We start from the raw sequence: 19955 nt of genomic DNA, 5'->3' as shown, positions 1-19955 counted from the left end.
GGAGGAAATAACTCAAGATCCGTGGGTACTTTCCACAGTAATAGGCTTTATGATAGATTTTGTTCAAACCGTGTTTCAAACCTCATTCCCGAGGGATATTCCCATCTCAGTAGAGCAGGAGAAAATAGTAGAGGAAGAGATATCCTCTATGCTCCAAAAAGGAGCGATATTAGAAGTTCCCCTGGATTCTCATACCTTTGTAAGCTCTTTGTTTCTTGTAGAGAAAAAAGGAAAAGGTTGGAGACCGGTTATAAATTTGAAGGGCATGAACAAATTTCTCGTTTACAGGCATTTCAAAATGGAAGGAATACATCTTCTAAGAGACCTTCTTCAAAAAGAAGACTGGTTAGTCAAACTAGATTTGAAGGACGCCTACTTCCCTATCCCGATGGCGGAAATACATCAACCTTACTTACAATTTCTTTGGAAAAATCATCTTTATCAGTTCAAGGCTCTCCCCTTTCGGGCTTTCGTCCGCCCCTTGGTGTTTTACCAAGGTAATGAGAGCAGTAGCTTCCTTCCTAAGAGAACGGGTTGTTCGTCTTATTATTTACCTCGATGACATCTTGATAATGTCCCAGGACCTGCCTCAGATTCGCATCGACCTGGAAACGGTTATGAATCTGCTGGAAAGTCTAGGTTTCATTGTCAACAAAGAGAAGTCTATTCTAACCCCCTCCAAATCTCTGGAGTTTCTGGTTTTCACTCTAGACACTTCCAAATGTGTTCTACTTTTACCTCCTTCCAAGATCTCGAAGATCAAGAAAGAGATTCGTCATGTTTTGAGACAGCAAGATATCCCTCTAAGGGAACTGGCAAGACTCCTAGGTCTCTTATCTTCTTCCATTCAGGCGATATTCCCAAACCAAACACATATATCTGTAAATTTAAACAATATAACATAAACAACAACATTTTAAATTAATACATATACTATTGCCACTAAATTTATACAATAGTAGAGAATGTGTCATACTCAGGAATCCCACTACACTCAATACAACAGTAGAGAAAGTGTTGAATTGCAGAGAGGTAAAATGTAACCATTCCCACTCAAATCAGTTAAACAGTAGGGAAAATGTTGGATTGGGGAGGGGTAAGATTTACTATTCCCACCACAGCCAGTGTAACAATAGAGAAAGTGTTGGATTGCAGAGGGTTAAAACTTACTATTCCCACTTCATTCAATTCAACAGTAGGGAAAGTTTTGGATTGCAGAGAGGGTAAAATGTACTATTCCCACTCCAGTCAGTTCAACAGACGGGAAAGTGTTGGATTGCGGAGGGGTAACATTTACTATTCACACTCCAATTAGTGCTACAGTAGGGAAAGTGTTGGATTGTGGAGGGGTAAAATTTACTTTTCCCACTGCAGTCAATGCAACATTGGAAACAAACACATTCTCTTCAACACAATTAAATAATTTCAAAAAGGTAGTAAACAAATAAAAATATAAATATGTTAAAAAAAGAAAGATATATTTTATATTATAATTACATACATATAATAAATACCCACACATTTTAAAATTATAATTGCACAATTAACAAACATATCAATAAAATAATAATTATTAATTACAAATATAAATATGAATTGCTTTACTTCCCACACTGTACTCCTATAAACCTCACAATCCACACCTAAAATGAAAAAAATAAATGACACAATTAACATAATTAATTATCAATTACATAGTTAATATTAATTAACAAATAATTAATAATTAATTAAAATTAAATTACTTCCTACCTTGTACCCCTATAAACCCACAACCCGATACTGTAAATAAAATCACAAACATTAATTAAATGAAATTTAATAACTAATCAAAATTTTACAACTACATTACAAAACATCAATAATTATAGTTTTTTTCATCATATACATTTAAAATATATACTAAAATACATAACGATCATTAAAAAACAAAATTACAACCAACTAAACTTTTGTAAGCGATATTAATGACTTCGATATTTAAAAAAATGATATTACTTACTTTAAATTCAATATTCTTGACAATGATATTCTTGCTGATGATATTACCATATCACGATATTTTTTTACTTGATATTTTGATAAGTCGATATTTTTTACTCAATATTTGGTCTGAACACCGTCTTCCTTGGCTCAGAATCCACCAATGGCAACGCCACACATTGAACTTAGTATTACATGTCTTTATTCTGCTGCGTGCAACTGTTTCTTTGCTACTGCAAGATACTCATCAACCTCTTCCATTTGATTAAGCACTAAATCAGACAGTTGTTTAATTATGGCTCTCCCTTCCAACCCTAATAAATGTAGTAGCAAGTACTTTTTCCTTTTTGGCCTGAATTTGTTTGTACCAATATCCCCAAATATGCCTTAAACTAGTGTTTCCATCAAATCGGTGGGTCAGCTCGTGTTTCCGCAAGGGGGTGGACGGTTAGTACGTTGCAGCTATTTAGGTGTAGATGATTGCCCACAACTGGGGGACTGTTTCTGTAAGCCACAATGTGACCAAAACATTGGAATATGCTGTAGGCAAGTGCTCTCAGGAACCTGCCACCTTCTCAGGAGGAAAAAGCCAACAGTATAAAAAAGCTCCTTGCTCACAAAGACTTCAAAGGATTGAAGAAAAACAAGAATCTGGAATCCAGTAGTGGACCTCTTCAGGAGCGAGATGTCAGGATCAGCAAGTGGAGGGAGAGAAGAAACAAACAAAGTACCATCCAACTAAACTTGCGACATACCCTCCAATCAAACATACACCTTTATGTACTAAAGGGACAGGAAAAGGATAGGACATCAAACAATTCACTAAAGGAAACCAGAAGGATTGGGAAAACCAGTAAAAGAATCAAGGAAGAAAGAACCATGATGGGAAAGGGAAAGAAACAGAAATGAAATCCTGACCTGGACTCACTGCAAGGAAGGATTAAAATGCAGCTACAAACACTCAGGCAGGGAATTGCGATTTTAGCGCTAGTGGAGCAAAGCTTAACAACTAGGGACTTACGAGCACGAGGAATACAGCCTCAGATGAGCAAACCCCGGAAACTGCTGGAGGCGTCCAAGATGCTGCGGTCACAACAGTGTGTTGACCAACTAGGGAATGAGTTACTGCACAAACGCTAACTAGTGGAATTCCAGAAAAGCAAGAAAAAGTACAAGGCCTCCAGATGTGCGCTGAATGCAACAGCCGTAAAAAAGGTGAGATCCTTTGAGTAAGACACTGGGTTAAGAAAGGTATGGCCACATCTGGCATGTACAAGATTCTATTTTTACAATGCCGGTGGCTGGGAAATGGGTGTACACTACCACAGTATCATAGATATCAAGATTTGAAAAAATGAGAATGCAAATCAGTCCAGGGCTCAGGAGGAGGGAGAGCCACTGATTCTCCACAGTGGAAAGGTCTAAAAGTTATATAGAGTCTGCGAACACTCAGAAAATCAAACTTGAGATCATGGTATCAGTAGTTTTGTTCTTTATTTTCATATTTTGTGACCAAACTTCGCGATTGGCGACACGTGTTTACTCTACGCTGACGGAGTTACAACAGACTTCTTCTGTGCTTGTGTAGTCGTGGTGTAGCCAAATAGTATCCTCCTTATTATAAAGACTAATGTTCCAAGATGCTGATACCAGAAATATTGAAGATAACTCATCTAAAACCAGTTCAATATGAAGAAGATAAGATAAACTAGATGATAAGGTGTACTCTGTGTCAGAGGTGGGAGAGCCACTGAAAGCTCGAGCCAGGCTCAGGTGATGCCTGGCTCTGACTCACCTCCATGTCCTGATGGAACCTCAAGCCTATAATAAGCCAAGCTTTTATGTGGCTCCTTCCTACCATGTTTACCCAGGATGTGGACTTGTGATCAGAGCTGCTGACTGTGGAATTGGGGAACCGGGTTTGTGTCTCAGCGTTGGCTCAATAACCTGTGCTTCTGGGCAAACCACTTAATCCCTCCATGGCTATAAACAGTGCATGTGACCATGATTAATATTTAAAGCGCTCCATTATTGGCATAACAACACTTTAAAATATGTGAGTTCAGACTTCCTGTTGTTCAAAAAGGCTAGATTGAATAACTACTTCTTAGTGTAGTGTGTGCCCTATTAGTTGCAAATATTCCACATGTTAAAGAAATACACTTAGTTGAATTTTGAACAGACTTTATCATATTTTACATCACTGTTTTATGATTTGCATGACAAATATTTTCAGGGCTCGGCTCATGCATGGGCTCGAAGATCCGAGGCTCAGCTCTGCTTTCCCTGGTATTTGTTATCTCACCCACCTCTACTATATGTACACTCAGAGTAAGTGCTATGAGGTGATCACAGAGGAAAGGAAGTGCAGGATGTAGATCAAGCATATGTCTCAAGCAATTCTGCCTGGTGTATATCACCATGATACACACTGATTAATAGTGCCTATGAAACAATGATGTGTGTATCACGCTGACCCTCTCCTTAACGGCGCCCATGAGGCAAGAAATGTAGGGGTCATATTATCAAGAACAGAGTTAGAATTATCGCCGCTTTAGCGGCAGGAAACTGTTTGGTGTGATCCTGGGCTTCTATGGGAATTCACAGGGGCATATTATCAAGCCACTTATCGCCGCTTTAGCGGAAGTTCCTGCCCCTATAGTGGCGATATTTTTAATGCCGTTCTTGATAATATGCCCTGTAGTCTGGTTTGAGTATCACTGCAATACACTCTTGCTTCATCATTAACCCACTTAAGCCAATAGACAAACACAAGTATCTGTTATCCTTCAGGTGAAAACTGGAGTGGACAGTGTTTGTTGCTCAAGCTTGTTCGCTACTTGCACTAATTTGCAGACAGTACAAAGTTCAATACTTCCCTGCATGTCTTTCTGCTCAGACACTGGCTTGGAGCACAGTGTGCACATGTCTCAGCAGGGGAAACGCACCTTCACTCCGCATCCGTGACACCGCATGCTGTCACAACGTGGTCGTTATAATGACCGCGTTGTGACAACGCATACCATTACTCCGCAAGCTGTTACAACAACTTGCTGAGGGGGGGGGGGGGGTGGAGAAGGTGTTGGATTTAAAATCCAACACCTTCCCTAAAGTCCGCACAGACTGGAGTTGGAATAGTACATTTTACTATTCCAACATCCAGCGCCCCACCTCCGCAAGTCGTTGTAACGACTTGTGGAGTAATGGTATGCGTTGTCACAACGTGGTCGTTGTTATGACCGCGTTGTGACAGCATGCGGCAAAAAGGTATGCGGAGTGAAGAGTCTGATGCAGTGAAGACTGCCTATTCCACCTCTGACATGCATCCCTTCTTGAAACGAGGCTCGAAACGCAACCTGCGCTTCAACAGGACCTTTTGTCTGGTGTCCATTTTTAAAATGAAGCTAGAGATGCTGCACCTTTTCACAGATTGATGCAGCAAAGCATTTGCATGCATGGGCAGAGATGATTTAAGGCATGGGAAAGTGGGCAATTGCTGTATCCGATGAAGCCCTCGAAAATCTGGATAGCTGCTGGACGAGCTCCACCTGAAGCTGTTATTTCAAATTTCACAGGTGTTAAAGCTCTCGTGCTGTGTGGGTAATTTTGCCCGGTCAAGATTTCTACTTTCGGTCTTGCAGTAAAAAACCTTGTGGGGCTAGTCACTCTAAGAACATGCAACCATTTCATTCTTCCATGTTCCACTTTTAAATAACCGTCATCCCACCTTAAGTGCTACAAGGCCTATTTACGCGCAATATACTTAATTTTTTAATGTAGGTTTTCCCGCAAATCGAATGGTTTATTTTGACAGGTCTACCTACAGGTTTAAGAGCTGCATGATTCAGGCAACACATGTATGTAGGAAGCCATGATTTTATTGTCAGTCTAGTGAATGGCACAGTAGGTGTATTTCCTTACACCATGTGCTGTGGCCTTACTGGAAAGTTCAAAATTCCACTTGCGGATTAGTCAATTGTATCATGCTAGATCAGATCTCATACATGGGAGACGGGACAGCAGTACCCAAGTGTGCAAAGTTTACCAACTAGCGGCATCGATCCACTAAAAAAGGGAGGTGACCATGCAAAAAGAGGCATTTTCAAAAAGCAGTGTAAAACAATAGATAACAGTCAATAATGTCATTCAGTAGTTTGGTTTTGGAAAAGAAAATGGATTTTATTCACTAGTAAGTAATGATCCACTTAAACTATGATCAACTCTATCTGGGCTGGAGAGTAAGCTCCAATTGTTATTGTAGCTTTTATCAATTTGGTACTAGAATTGCAGTAAACATTCAGCCATATGGCTGTGTTATCCAGCGGGATGTGTGCGGTTTAACCCAGGACTGTTCCAACATTTATAATTGATACATCTGAACATCTGATTGAATTGCAGTATTTTGCTCTATAGTAATATTAGTGGTTTCCCCATGGTGTGAGCCCTTTTTATGGGCTAGCTTGACAGTGCTGCTGTTGCCAGACAATTACGTGAGCATCACTAGAGTTAGCTTTGGTGTCACCCACGTGTTGGGAGCCAGGTGTACATGTTTTGATTGGGCAGAGGTTTGTGTGCTCTCACAAAAAAAGTGCTTGCCCTCTACGCAGAAGTGATCATTATGTTTATTTATCCAGCTGGGTGAGATTGCACTTCCAGGGGCACACACATGACATGGTAATGCTTTAAAGTTTCTTAGATAACAAGGTAGTTGATGGTGTTTGTCTTTCTTGAGCTGTAGCATAGATTGGAGAAGGTCATTTGTTAGCTATATGTATTTTTAGGTATGGCTAAACAGTGCAACTGTCACCTAAACCGTTATCCTACATTACTATTAATCTACAGTTTTTTGCTTAAACACAAAGGCATATTAATTCCATTCTATTTATTTGTAATGCTTCACATTACCATAAAACATTCCTTTAAAGCCAGACCTATTGGTATTGTGTTAGAAATTGAGTTACTGGTTGACTGGGGTTTGAGCCCTGGTCAATCATCAACCATAATCCTAGTCAGGGTAAGGAACAGGTAAACTCTAAATTGACCTGTACTCACCCTTTGGTAGCTTGGCATAGAGCAGTCAGACTTAACGTAGAGGCAATGTGTAAATATTTGTGCAACACTTCAAACAGTAAATGAGTGAAAACGCCACATAAAAAGATCCCACACCAGGTTAGAAAAATAAAACTTAGTTTAATAAATAAAACAAAACCAAAAGCACAACAAATCTAATTAGTAGAACCAGCAATATTTATTGTTTAAGTGTATAGTGAAATAATAGCACCAAAAAGCACAAAATGCTATTGATGGATATCTAGTCACACCAGACGGGGACAAAGTCTCAAGTTCAGGCCGATCGCGATGATGCGCAGGCTGGCTACAGGGACCCAGTTAGGCTAGCTGAAAAAAGAAGCTTAAATCCTGGTTGCAGACCTTTGCATGGATCAACTTTGAAGATGTGTTGTACAGCGAGGACATGGGTCAGTTCTGGGATGCGGGAGGCTGCGGTGTGAGGTCCTGATGCGTTAAGGATACTGCCGACAGGGCATGCGAGGCGAAGTACGGTATCGAGGATGCAGAACACAGTTGAGGCGATGCGTCGGTTCCAATGGGCGGTTAAGCTATGATGCAGATTTTCTGTGTCGTTTTCAAGGCTGCCCACGTCAAGGGATGTGAGCAGTTGTGCCAGGCAAGGCATTGCACAGTGGTGGTTCTGAGGGTGATGCGACAATCCCAAGATGCAGGTTGCGGCGGCAATTCGAGTTTTTTCTGACAATTCCAATCCACGCAACGATGTGTCTGTTCTGCTCTGGGATAGGCTGCTCAGCTGAGGAGATGCGTTGGTTCTGCTCGGAGATGCATTGCTCAGCAGAGAAGATGCATTGGTTTCGGCAGCAAGCACCTTAGACCCACTTCCAAGAGTCCAGAACTAGGGTGGCACAACTTGACAGGTGAGACTTATAGGTGGCAGAGTCCTAGTGAAGAGGCTGGAACCCTGTAATGTCCCTGAGGCTTCAGATCGGGATACCAGACTGCATGCCCTTGGAGTCACTTTGGGTTCTGATTAGCAGCATGACTGCTATACTGCATGGCTAAAAATAATTTTTAAAAGGACTAGGACGCAAAATTGGTTTTAGCCACTGTTGGCAGAGGTAGGTACCACTGTCAAAATAGGGACCCTTGCTTCTAGTCAGGTTAAGGAGAGAACACACTTCCGATAACCCCTGCTCACCCCTGTGGTAGCTTGGCACGAGCAGTCAGTCTTATCGAAGGCAATGTGCAAAGTATTTGTACCAACACTCACAGTAACACAGTGAAAACACCACAAACTGACTCCACAACAGTTTAGAAAAATAAAGGTATTTAATCCAAACTACACAAGACCAAAACAACAAAAATCCACCATACACAGTTCAAGAATATGGTTTCAAATGAGTTCTTAAGGTTGCATTAAAATAATCCACAGTTGCGTCACGTTTTAGCCAACAGTACCTTTAGATGCGACACAAGTTCCAAGTGAAAGCTGCAGCGTTGAAAAGCAAGCGATGAGTCACTCCTGAGACCCTGTGGAGGCGATGCGACAACCCCGCTGGAAGCAGCGGGCGTGTTGCGGTGACTCCTGTCTGTATGAGGAGGGATGCGATACCTTGTGTAGATTCCGGTGCACAGGTTTCGGTGGAAGTGGCTCGCAAAAGGTACGATGTGACGATCCTCGGGGCGGCGACGATCTCCGGTGCAGCGACGATGCGCTGCTCAGCGTCGATCTTCTCCTCTTGCTGCCCCTCGATACGACGGCTCTGCGGCGACCCTCGCAGCGACGTGATGCAGTCTGCAAACAGGCGGCGCGACGATCTCACCCAGTGACGACAGGCTCTGCGACGATACTCGCAGCGATGGTACTTTTCCTGCACCGGAGCGATGCGTTCCGCAAGCAAAGGCTGCGTCGGTTCTTGCAGCGGCAACAGGTTTCGATGATCTCAATCGTCGCAGCGGCGGGAATTTCCTAGCACTGACGGGGATGCACTCCACAAGCGTGCGATGCGTGAAACTTTGCAGAAAATATTTAGTATCTTCTTTTCCAGCTTCCCAAGCACAGGTACAACTTCCAGAGGCACCACAACTGGCCCAAGCACTCTAGGAAGGACAGAACTTTCTCATCAGAGTTCAAGGAAGCTGGGGTTGAAGTCCTTTTGTTCCTGGGACTTCCTAACAGGGACCCAGCTCTTCTCAGGCCCTTGGAGATTCCTTCAAGCAAAGGGACACAGCACAAAGCAAAGTCCTTCCCCTCTCCTTGGCAGCAAAGCAACTGCAGGTCAGTCCAGCAAAGTAACAGCAGGACAGTCCTCCTTCTTCAGTCTACCAGCTTTCTCCTTGGCAGAGGTTCCTTCTTGATTTCAGAATGATCTAAAGTTCAGTGGTCTGGGGTCCTGTACTTATACCCCAAGAAATCTTTGTTCCCTTTGTGCAGGAGGGTTCTGAGCCCGGTCTGAACCAGTTCTGGATGTTCCTTGTGCACTTTGTTTTCCTGGCTTCTCCTTTCCTTTCAGAGAGAGGGGTAGGGTCGTCAGCCGCCCAGCAGGAGGTGGAGCCAGCATTGTGGAGGGAAAGCACAGCCCTGGAGCACTTTGTTGACATGATTCCTTCTTTCCTTTCACAGTGCAGGGCAGAGACATCAGACGCACCACAGGGGGTGGAGCCAACCCTTTGGGGGGCAGGCACAGTCCTATTCAGGTCCCAGGTGCAACTCCACCCTCCCATCTAGATGCAGATCTCTCTATGCAAAACTGGGCGGACTCATTCTGTCTCTGGAATCCCCCAGCCCTGTCAGTCACAAACCAGACAGTCAATTCACAAACAGGCCAAGACACACAGAAAGGTCAGACAAGAGAACAGACACTTTCTAAAAGTGCTGTTCTCAAACACAGGATTTAAAAACCACCTTTCCTAAAAGATGTGTTATTAAATTCTGAGTTCAGGGATACCAGACTTTTATGTCCTATCTTGCTCCTATGTGAAGATATGCCGGTAACCACTGTAGCCAGCATTCCCCATGATAGCCTATGGGCAAGATAGCCTTACAATAGTGAAAAACGAAAATGGCTGTAGTTCACTACCAGAGCATGTCACCTGCACTAGTACATGCTCTACCTTTCACATACACTGCATCCTGCCCAAGGGGGTGCCTTGGGCCTTCCATAGGGGTGACCAATGTGTACAGAAAGGGAAGGGTTAGGCCTGGTCAGTGGGGACAATGGCCAGGTTGACATGGCAGTTCACAGACTGCACACAGGCACTTCGGTGGCAGGCCTGAGACACCATTTTAGGGCTACTCATGTGGGTGGCACAATCAGTCCTACAGGCCCACTAGTTGCATTTGAATCACCAGCCCTGGCACACTCAGTGCACTTTACTAGAGACTTCCTGGAAAAAAACAAATATGGCAATCATGGATGACCAATCCCAATAACAATTTACACAGAGAGCATATGCACTTTAGCACTGATCAGCAGTGGTAAAGTGCCCAGAATTCTATTGCCAACAACCATGTGTCAGGAAAAATAAGGGAGGAAGAAGCAAAAAGTTTGGGGATAACCGTGCAAAAAGGGCCATTTCTAACAGCCACACTGCAAAGTATCTGGGCTGCTGTACAGCATGGTTACAAAAAACTCCCAAAGCCAATAGCTATTTTGGGTGAGATTTATTGGCTTAATAAGCAGTGAAGAAAAAAGAAAAAAGTAAGAACTACACTTCCAGTAAACAGAAAAGTAGAAATGTCACATAATCATTGATAGATCAACCATCTCCCTAAGGTGGTCTCCAACATCAGAGAATTACCACAGTGTCCTCTTTCTTCAGGTGAAAATGCATCACCTTCCTAACACTATCGTCAAACCACATGCTCTACGCTTGCTTCTGCCTAAAGTCTGTCTGAATAAAAAGCAAAGAGAAAAATAAGAAGAAAGATCATCTCATAAATCATGTCTGTCTACCCAAATAATGCAATGGCCTTTCTTACTATAATTTTAGCATGAATTAACAAAATAAAATTATAATACATGGGAACCCGCAATTCCCATATAAAAGCCTATCTCTAATTTCCTTTTTATAGGCAACTTGTGATGGCTGTAGTAGCCTGTAATAATGAAATGATGAAATAATGTATCTACTCTACGGCAATAGTGTTTTGCAGTTGAGTTCTGATGTTAAAACGCCTACTCCCGGAGCCAGCAGCCAAAGGGAAAGGCTGGACACAGATTATAGTTAACCACTTGACTGCTAGAGTCCCGTTGACACTCCCCCCACTCGTGTTGAGCAATGTTTGAACATTTGGAGCATTTCATGCTTACTTCTTTCTACATTTTTTCCTTTTCCCTTGATGGTTCCAGGTCCAGGCTTACCTAGTGGTGTTGTATACAGGCTTTCAGAGGTTGTGACCTATCCACCCCCAATGTCTTTTCATGATTTCTTCATATGCAGGGAGTTGGAAAGTATGTTGCCATTGGGCATTGTTGCTGATGGTGTTTAGCCAGCAGAGATGGAGAAATTTTCTCAGACAGGTGTTGATGAAGGTCTGGACTTTGTTGGTAGTGGTCACCGTTCTCCCTGTTTCCGCTCCATACAGAAGGGCCGATTTTAAATTGGTGTTAAAAAGTCTGATCTTGCTTTGCCGCGTTAGGTCATTGGAGCTCCAGATTTTCTTTATCTGAATGAAGGCCGAACTTGCTTTGCCGATTCTTGCCTTGATGTTGGCATCTTGCTTCCCTGCCTGTCTATGACACTGCCCAGGTAGGTGAAGGCCTCAACATCTTCCAGTGCATTTCCTGCACGAGTGACTGCAGTTATGCTGACCCTGTTAGCCTTCAGTATCTTGGTTTTTCCCCTGTGGAAGTTGAGGCAAAGGCTATATAGTGTTTATCACGCTTGGGACAGAAAATAGGCCCAGGCACCAAAACGAAGGTGGTCTATTTTTGCAAATAGGGCTTGTAAAGACACTTTGTATAGGTTTTTTGCAAGGTACAGAAGATTGCATGCATTTGTACTTGCAACTGGCAATGTTTGTAGTAATATCAACGAAATCAACAGTAACAACCATCACACCAGAACATAAAACAGCCTCACAAACTTCCAAAAAATGGCACTGACCTATCACACCCGCACTTCGCACACTGCCTGATTGCCCTAAGGCCAGTCCGACTCTCGTGATTACTGGGCGCCAAAAACATGCAAAATCAATGGCCAACAAATGAGTTTCAGCTTTTATTGAATTTTCATTGTGTACTCATCAGCCATCTATTCATATGGTAATATCTAGTGAATTAAAATGGATATTTAAGAAGCTATGCGTTTTTGTAATGTGCCCAAGATAATACATTTTGGAATGGTGATTATTTTGTACAACTCTGAATTTGGAGTTACCTGTACTGTCCTGATAATAAGAAGGCATTTTGCAACATATGATCTTTCCTGCACACTGGCAAAAAAGGAGAGAAATTCAGTTGATAACAGCATATGTTCCACTATTATCTGTTCTCCCAATAAAAACAGCGACACACTTATGTGGCTGTGTCTATTGCCCTCAACAAGAAAGGCCCCTAAATGCAAGAAGGAAACATTAAGATTTAGCCTTTCAAACAGACTCATTTTGGTGATGTGGGTAGACCCAAGCTCAGCCACAACCCAGGGAAATCTACCAAAACCAGACATTTTATAAAACAATACTCCCAGAGGAATCAAGGGTGGTGTGATGTCCCTGGATCACACTACTTTTTCCTTCCCTGAATGGCCTGCACATGTCAAACTTTGGCACAAATCGTGGGGTTTCTTTACATTTTTGTGAGGGAAAGTTCCAGAGTCTGTGGGGATCAACACCATTCCTACCTCTCAGAATTTCCACATTTGCCTCAATAAAATGATAAACCACTTGAGTGGCAGGGCTTGGCACCTGTGACAGTTAAAGCCCTGAAAATGCAACAATGAAACATCAACATTTTTTGTTTTAATTGATCTATTCTGACTATGTGGGTTGCTGCAGTATTTGGTCTGGTGCTCGACCGCCATCCAAGGAATCCTACCAAATTCAGATGTTTCTGAAAATTAGACTCCCCAGCAGTGCTTAATTTGTAATTTTTAAGTTCTGGTGTCAAAGTCTTTTAAGAAGCCAGTCACTGACATTGCTAAATGTCAGGTCATGCCTCTCTTATCTACCATCTTCCACTCCCAGGGAAGTATAGGGTGGTGTGACTTACATGGATCCCAGAATTTTCTGCAAATAGCATAAATCACATTTCTTCCACACATTTTTATGAGGAAATGTTTTGGAATCTGTAGGGGTCCCCAAAATTCCTATCACCCAGTGTACTTATTTCTCTACCAATAAAAGCAGTACCTTATTTGGGTGGGTAGATCTTTGCACCCGATTGGAACCTGTCAAATCTGGTACCGATTGAAGCCAATGTAGCGAACAGTTTTGGTCCATTCCTATGAAAATGTGTCAGGCACGTGTACCTTTTGGGGTTACAGTAATGATGTAGGATAGCTTCATAGCTTCATTTTGACAATTGGCTGTTCCTTGATTTATGAATTGAAGCTGCTGCTTTGTGTATGATGTATTGAAGAATAAAAAAGACAGAGAAGACTCTCTAACTACGAGGGATTGCGACCAATTCTTGTGTCCTGTATTACTTAATGTTATTGTCCAAATGTGATTATCAGATTGCAGCCTTGTGATATTGATTTGTTAGGATGGTGCACACATGACACAGCCATTTTTTCATGATACTCATTTTGACAATTACTCTGTGATGACCACTGGGAGGCCAGAAAATATTTTCAGCTGCCTGAAATCTCATACATAAAAGAAATGCACAAAATGAAAAAGTGCAAGATAAAAGAAAATGCTGTTCAACCCCATATATAATCATACAAACACCCAGGTTATTGCTTTGACCTATGTATGATTGGGAATACAACTCTCATTCAGTGTATGATAAACTGGTCTTGTCTCCTCCCTCTTTCAGAGAGAAGCTGAACCCTTTCTTGAACTGCACTGACCCAACCATGACCATCACCACTTCCTTGTACAAACTTCCTACTTCACATATTACCTTTCCTGTGTGCATTCTTCATTTCAACATTCAACATCAACATCAGTCCTCCTCACTCTCTTCATAACAGACGCCATCTCTTTGATATTGTACCGCTTTTTTGTCTCACCTCTGACCATTTTCGAATTCCACCCAATTCTCATATACCAATCTGACCTTAAACATTCTCTCTACTTAGGGAGCCTTTCCTTCAGCCTGTCTGGTTTGATTATTGCTCAGTCACCTCTGTTGCTCTCTTTCTAGTACTGCCTCCAGTTGACTTATCATTGTGTCAGTGTCTTATTAAATCGGTTGACCAATGTAGGACAATCTTCAGCCCTGAGCTCCTGCCCCTCATCAGGGTAAACGTATATGGTCTGTTGACTCGCAAACAATGGTGCGGTACAGCTACGCCATATCTTTTACTGCTTGTTCTACTTCAAAGCCACCTTTAATGGCCATTTCATTCACTCTTTTGACCATAGCATTGGCCCTGTCCACTTGTTCTTGTCTTGTCCTGTGGGTTTTACAAGCTAGATCTGAGATATTTGATCATATTTCATAAAGCTATGGGAGCAGATGAATGGCTGTATGAATCCAAACAAATCTTCCCCCATGGAACACCAAGGCACCAATATGTTGTTCTGTTCCTCCACCTAACATGAATCTTATCTCACCTTATTTGCATGCACTGCAACTAGCTAACCACTTGGAAACTTGATTGTCCTTGTCTTGCAACCAAACTCTTTCCTTCACACTTTTTCTAGTCACAATTTGTCCAAGCTGTCCTTTGTGGGCCATACCTATGAGTTTATCTCTCAATTTAAAGAGAGGTACAAACCTCTCATCATAAATCATCACAGAATAATCATACATCAATAGTTCATCCAAGACTTTGAATTATGATCTGGCTCGAACAGAAGCACAATTCTCTCCACAAATCACCTACCTCGTTCAATATATTGTCATAAGCAATTGATGTTTCCACATTAGAAGCTAGAAACAACCTAGTAAAACTCTTCCATGACATCACATACACTGGCTACACCTTTTTCCGTCTCAATTTAGGAGAATGGGCATTCTCTTGCATTGCTCCTACAGCATTGAACAAACCCTACTCTCCTTCAGAGCCTCCTCCTCTCGTCTTGAATTCTGCAAAAGGCTGAATACCTAGCTTCTCAATTAGCCAAAATACCATAGACAGGGCTAGGCACACACAGCTGCTAAATGCCAGGATACCCCAGTTGGTGATAGTATGCCTTACAAATAGACAAAACATATCACACATTCTTTACAAATACTCTTTAGCATTCAGTAGCAGGGATAAACAACTGTCCCCTTTATTTCTTCACCCTGGAATTTACTCAAATTCATTATTAAGATATTATAACCTGACTACCCATGTTGTCAACCTTTCTGAGCCAAATCATAGCTTGTCTCAGTTTTAAGACAATCAATAGGGATTTGTGATCATTTCATAGAACAATTGGGTTCCGCTCAAACATGTGTACAAACATATTCTGTGCCCCACGCCAGCTAAGGCCCCTTCTCATCAGTGAGCAATAACACTCGCTGACTAAAAAAGCCCATGAGGCAAATGACACAATTTTCTCTTTTCCGCTCTCAATTTTTCAAAGAACACCTCCTATGCCTGCAGCCATGGCATCAACTGTCAGGAATGTTTCTTGCAAACTTCAAAACAAGTTAATATTCCTGACTCAACTATGGCCTTCTTAACCTCAGCAGAAGCATGTGGTTGTGCTTCTTCCCACAAAAATGTATTTACCTACTTCATCATCCTTAAACATCTGTAAACTCTCCAACTTGTAGGCAACGTTTTTGGATCAACTTTACATATTACTCAACAGACTCATGAAGGAACCGGGCTAATCTTTATCATTGGGGATGGCTGAATTCACAAAAGCACTCACTAGATTGGCGTTAGGCCTAACTCATTCAGCTGATATGGAGTACACAAAGTATTCAACCACCTCAAAAAAATGTACACTTTATTTTTGCAAAGTCTTTACTGCTACTCCTAACTTCGCCAGCACTTTCCTCACACTCATATTATGACATCTTAACCATATATTTCATCAAAGCTCTCTCTGGTGGTTCTCTCTTAATCCTAATCACCATTTTTAAGGCCAACTTCACTAAATGTATCTTTGGAGAAACATGATAGGCCAGATCCCACACTATGCACTGATGACCTCGCCAACTACCAGCCCAATACTCACCTACCATTCATTGGCACGATCATTGAGAAATACTCAACTCCAATATCACATTAATGATAACCATCTCCTGCACAACTGCAAGTCTGGCTTCAGATTGTGCTGCAGCACAGGGATCTTTATTTTTCCCTTCATAGATGATGCCCTCCTGACTACAGATGAAAATGGCTCATGCATTGTGATACAGCTGGTATTCTCAGCTTCTTTGTACACAGTCGACCCTCCCACCCTTACAGGCACCCTGGAAGCCTCAATGGGATTCACCTTTAATGTTCTTCAGGTACTCTCCTCCTTTCTTTCCACCCAACACCAGTTTGGTCACAAGGGCACCTCTTGGTCCCAAAAGATCCCTATAGTCTGCGAAGTCTCCAAAGGTTTCATAATGCCACTGTCATCTTCAGCCTCAACACAGGGCCTCCCGGTCCTCTACTCACATAAAACAATATCAAGCTTCACCAAAAGTATATGCAACTCTATTTGAAACTCTCCTTTTTTCAAACATCCAATGCCTCAAACACTGCCTACATGTCGCGGTTAGCAGCGGAGAGGTAACCCAAGAAGATAACACACAAGCCACTAACCTTAGGTATCTAGCCAGCGGGGACCACAGCGCGATGAGAGTCTTCCCAGTTCCCAATAGCACCTACTCTCCCCGTGCGAGACACACACAAGGGACAGGTTGCACTCCGGGAAAAGGGAAGGGAACAACAGAAGAATGAAGTTGTTGTGAAGACACCCCTCTAGGTCTGGTCAATAGGCAAGGAGTTCTTCGATGCACAACGTCACTATGAAAACACAAGGATAAACTGATTAGACTGGATTGTGAGAGCACCTCATCTGTCTGCAATAGGGAATTAAGGGAAACACTCACAAGATTGCCCACTCTGTGATTGCCTGACAGTCTCTGCTGTTCCTTTCGTGGGTAAACTTCTATAGCGTTCTGAAGCTGTTCCACCACAGCCCAGAACAAAGGGAAGGCAGGATAGGTAGGCGTCTCAATAAACCAGTTAGTTACCGTCACTACTGGCGAGTATAGAACGAAGTTCGAAAATGAAAAAGCGATATACGCAACAACAGGTTCAAAGAATAGGTGTAATGAGGCAGTAGACAGATTAACTAGCACGGCCGTGCTAAAGTACTATGTCCTACCTCCTCCACGCGGGAAGGAAAGCGTCCGCCGCAACCAGTCCTTGGCGTCCTCCAAGCGGGAAGGAAAGCGTCCGCGAACCCAGCTCTCGGCGTCCAGGCGGGAAGGAAAGCGTCTGCGACAACCAGTCCTCGGCGTCCTCCAGGCGGGAAGGAAAGCGTCCGCGAACCCAGCTCTCGGCGTCCAAGTGGGCAGGAAAGCGTCCGCGGCAACCAGTTCTCAAGGTACTAAACTATACAAGCTCCGTCAAGACTAAAGGAAGGATTGACAAGCACCCGGCAACGCCAGGGAGGTGCTTTTATTGCTGCGCCCTGATGCGAGTTCCGGTTTGCCAGGACCTAGGGTATTCTGGGAGTTGTAGTGCAGCAGCGGTTTCGACCTCGTATCGCCCTGTGCCTACATCTGCTGGCTGTAAGCGCTACACTACACATCATTCAGGTCTGGACATCCAGAGTCTACTTGAAGCTCAATTCAACTCAGTGAGAATTGATGGTATTTTCCAAGAACAACAAACAGGAAACTGTACAAATCTGCTTCAATTACCAAAATCTTGATGGCGTTGAAACCCAACTTTCAAGTTACTTGGATTTGATGTGGACCCTCGAAGAACACATTGCCAAAAAACAAAGCAACCTGGCACCAGCTCTCTGTTGTAAAGAAAGTGAAACCATTTCTTCCAGAAAGCGATTTCAGAACTACTGTTTAAAAACCTTGAAGTCTTGCATCTAGACAGTAGTAAAACCTAGCTCCGGGGACTCTTAGACTCCACACTTGCATCCCTTACAGACTTCCTACCTACCGCAGCACATCTCATCCAGGACCTGATGAAATATGAACACATCAAACCAGTCCTATTGTAACTCATTTGACCCCCTTGCCAAGCCAGAGCATCTTTAAATCCAAATGTATAATTTACAAAGCATCACAACCAGCAGCCCTGCTTATCTTGCAGTCAACCTCACCACCTTTAGTGCTTCTCAGTGCATAAGTAGTCAGGATACCATCATAGTCACACTACGAAGTGTAAAAATGAAAGGAAAAGGCAGCAGGCCTTCTCCATCTATGCACCAAGGATCTGGAAAAACATCCCCATATCCTTCAGGACTGCCCGAAAGCTGCTCCAATTTAGGAAAGATTTAAAGATGCCTATGTGTACATCCAGTTAGTGGAAAATATAACAGATACAGCGGGCAGGGTGGACAACACGGCTGGAGTGCTTGAAGGGAAGCAGTTATTGCTGGTAAATGTATACACCCCAGTGTAGAGGAGCCCAATATTTTTGATAATATATTACACCTTTGCTCCAAATATAGAGACTGGCTGATGATCTGGTGCAGCTTTAATCTGACCTTCTCAACGAAATTAGATAGAGCCTCTGATATACTACAACCTCCTACACAAGGCTCTGCGGCACTTACAAACACAATGCAATTATGTGACTTAGTGGATGGTACTACATCTGAAGGATACTGTGTACACAGTTTACTCTTCTGAACACAATATGTCCTCTTGTATTGATTTGTGTGTGATTTCCCAGGCACTGATGTCTATGGTTAAGCAAGTAGGGATTCTCCCGCGGACGTTGTCTGACCATTCGGCGGTTATGCTAGTGCTAGACAGACCCACCCAATGTTTTTCAGCTTATGTTTTTAGGACCAAAAATCGAGAAGCTGTAGTGGATTTTTATAAACTGAGAATTCAGTTGCAGATGTAGGAACACTTTGGGAAGCTTTCAGAGCATACATAAGGGGCATGTGCATAGCTAACAGAGCCGTTATTCTTAAGCTGATCCGCAGTCATCTTGATCTACTTAGAAACTGAGTTCAAAATATTGGAATGTGTCTATGCTATTTCCAAAAATACAGCCACTCCAGCTATACTTCAGGAAACCCTTATCGAATTTAGGGAGTAAGCTAATAGGAGATAATCTACTTTACCTGGCATTCTTGTGTACGGTGATATGGTGAGGGGGATAAACCCGGCAAAATGCTTGCCTGGGTGAACAAGGTATGCCGTGCCTCGGGAACTAGTTTACAGTCAGATGATACAGCGGTCTCTTCTGCTCCTGCCAATATTCAAGCTTTATGGCGGCAATTCTATGAGTGGCTATACACCACTGATCTACCTTTGAACAGCGCTGTGGTGGCAGCCTATTTGGACCAGGTTGGGTTGTCGTGGATAGAGAGTGAGGTCAGGGCATTGCTTGATTCTCAGATTCTATTAGAGAACATCAAGAATGTGAAAATGTGTCTTCTCAGTGGAAAGGGTACTCGTGGAGAGATAGCCTACCTGTAGAGTTTTATAAAAGAATACAGACACTTACTAGCACCTTGGCTGTTGGACATGTATAATGAGTATAAAGCAACAAATTGGTCCTGGACATATCTTTAAAACACAAATTAGTACACCGTAAGCTGGCAAACTCATTGGTGGTGGCTGGGTTTTCGGCAACTGCGAGCATTGTAACAGAGACTTCGCCCTATGAACATGCAAAGACCACAGCCCTTA

The sequence above is a fragment of the Lissotriton helveticus genome, chromosome 12, assembly GCF_964261635.1.
Source record: "Lissotriton helveticus chromosome 12, aLisHel1.1, whole genome shotgun sequence".
NCBI classification, from domain to species: domain Eukaryota; kingdom Metazoa; phylum Chordata; class Amphibia; order Caudata; family Salamandridae; genus Lissotriton; species Lissotriton helveticus.
This window is presented reverse-complemented; position numbering follows the sequence as displayed.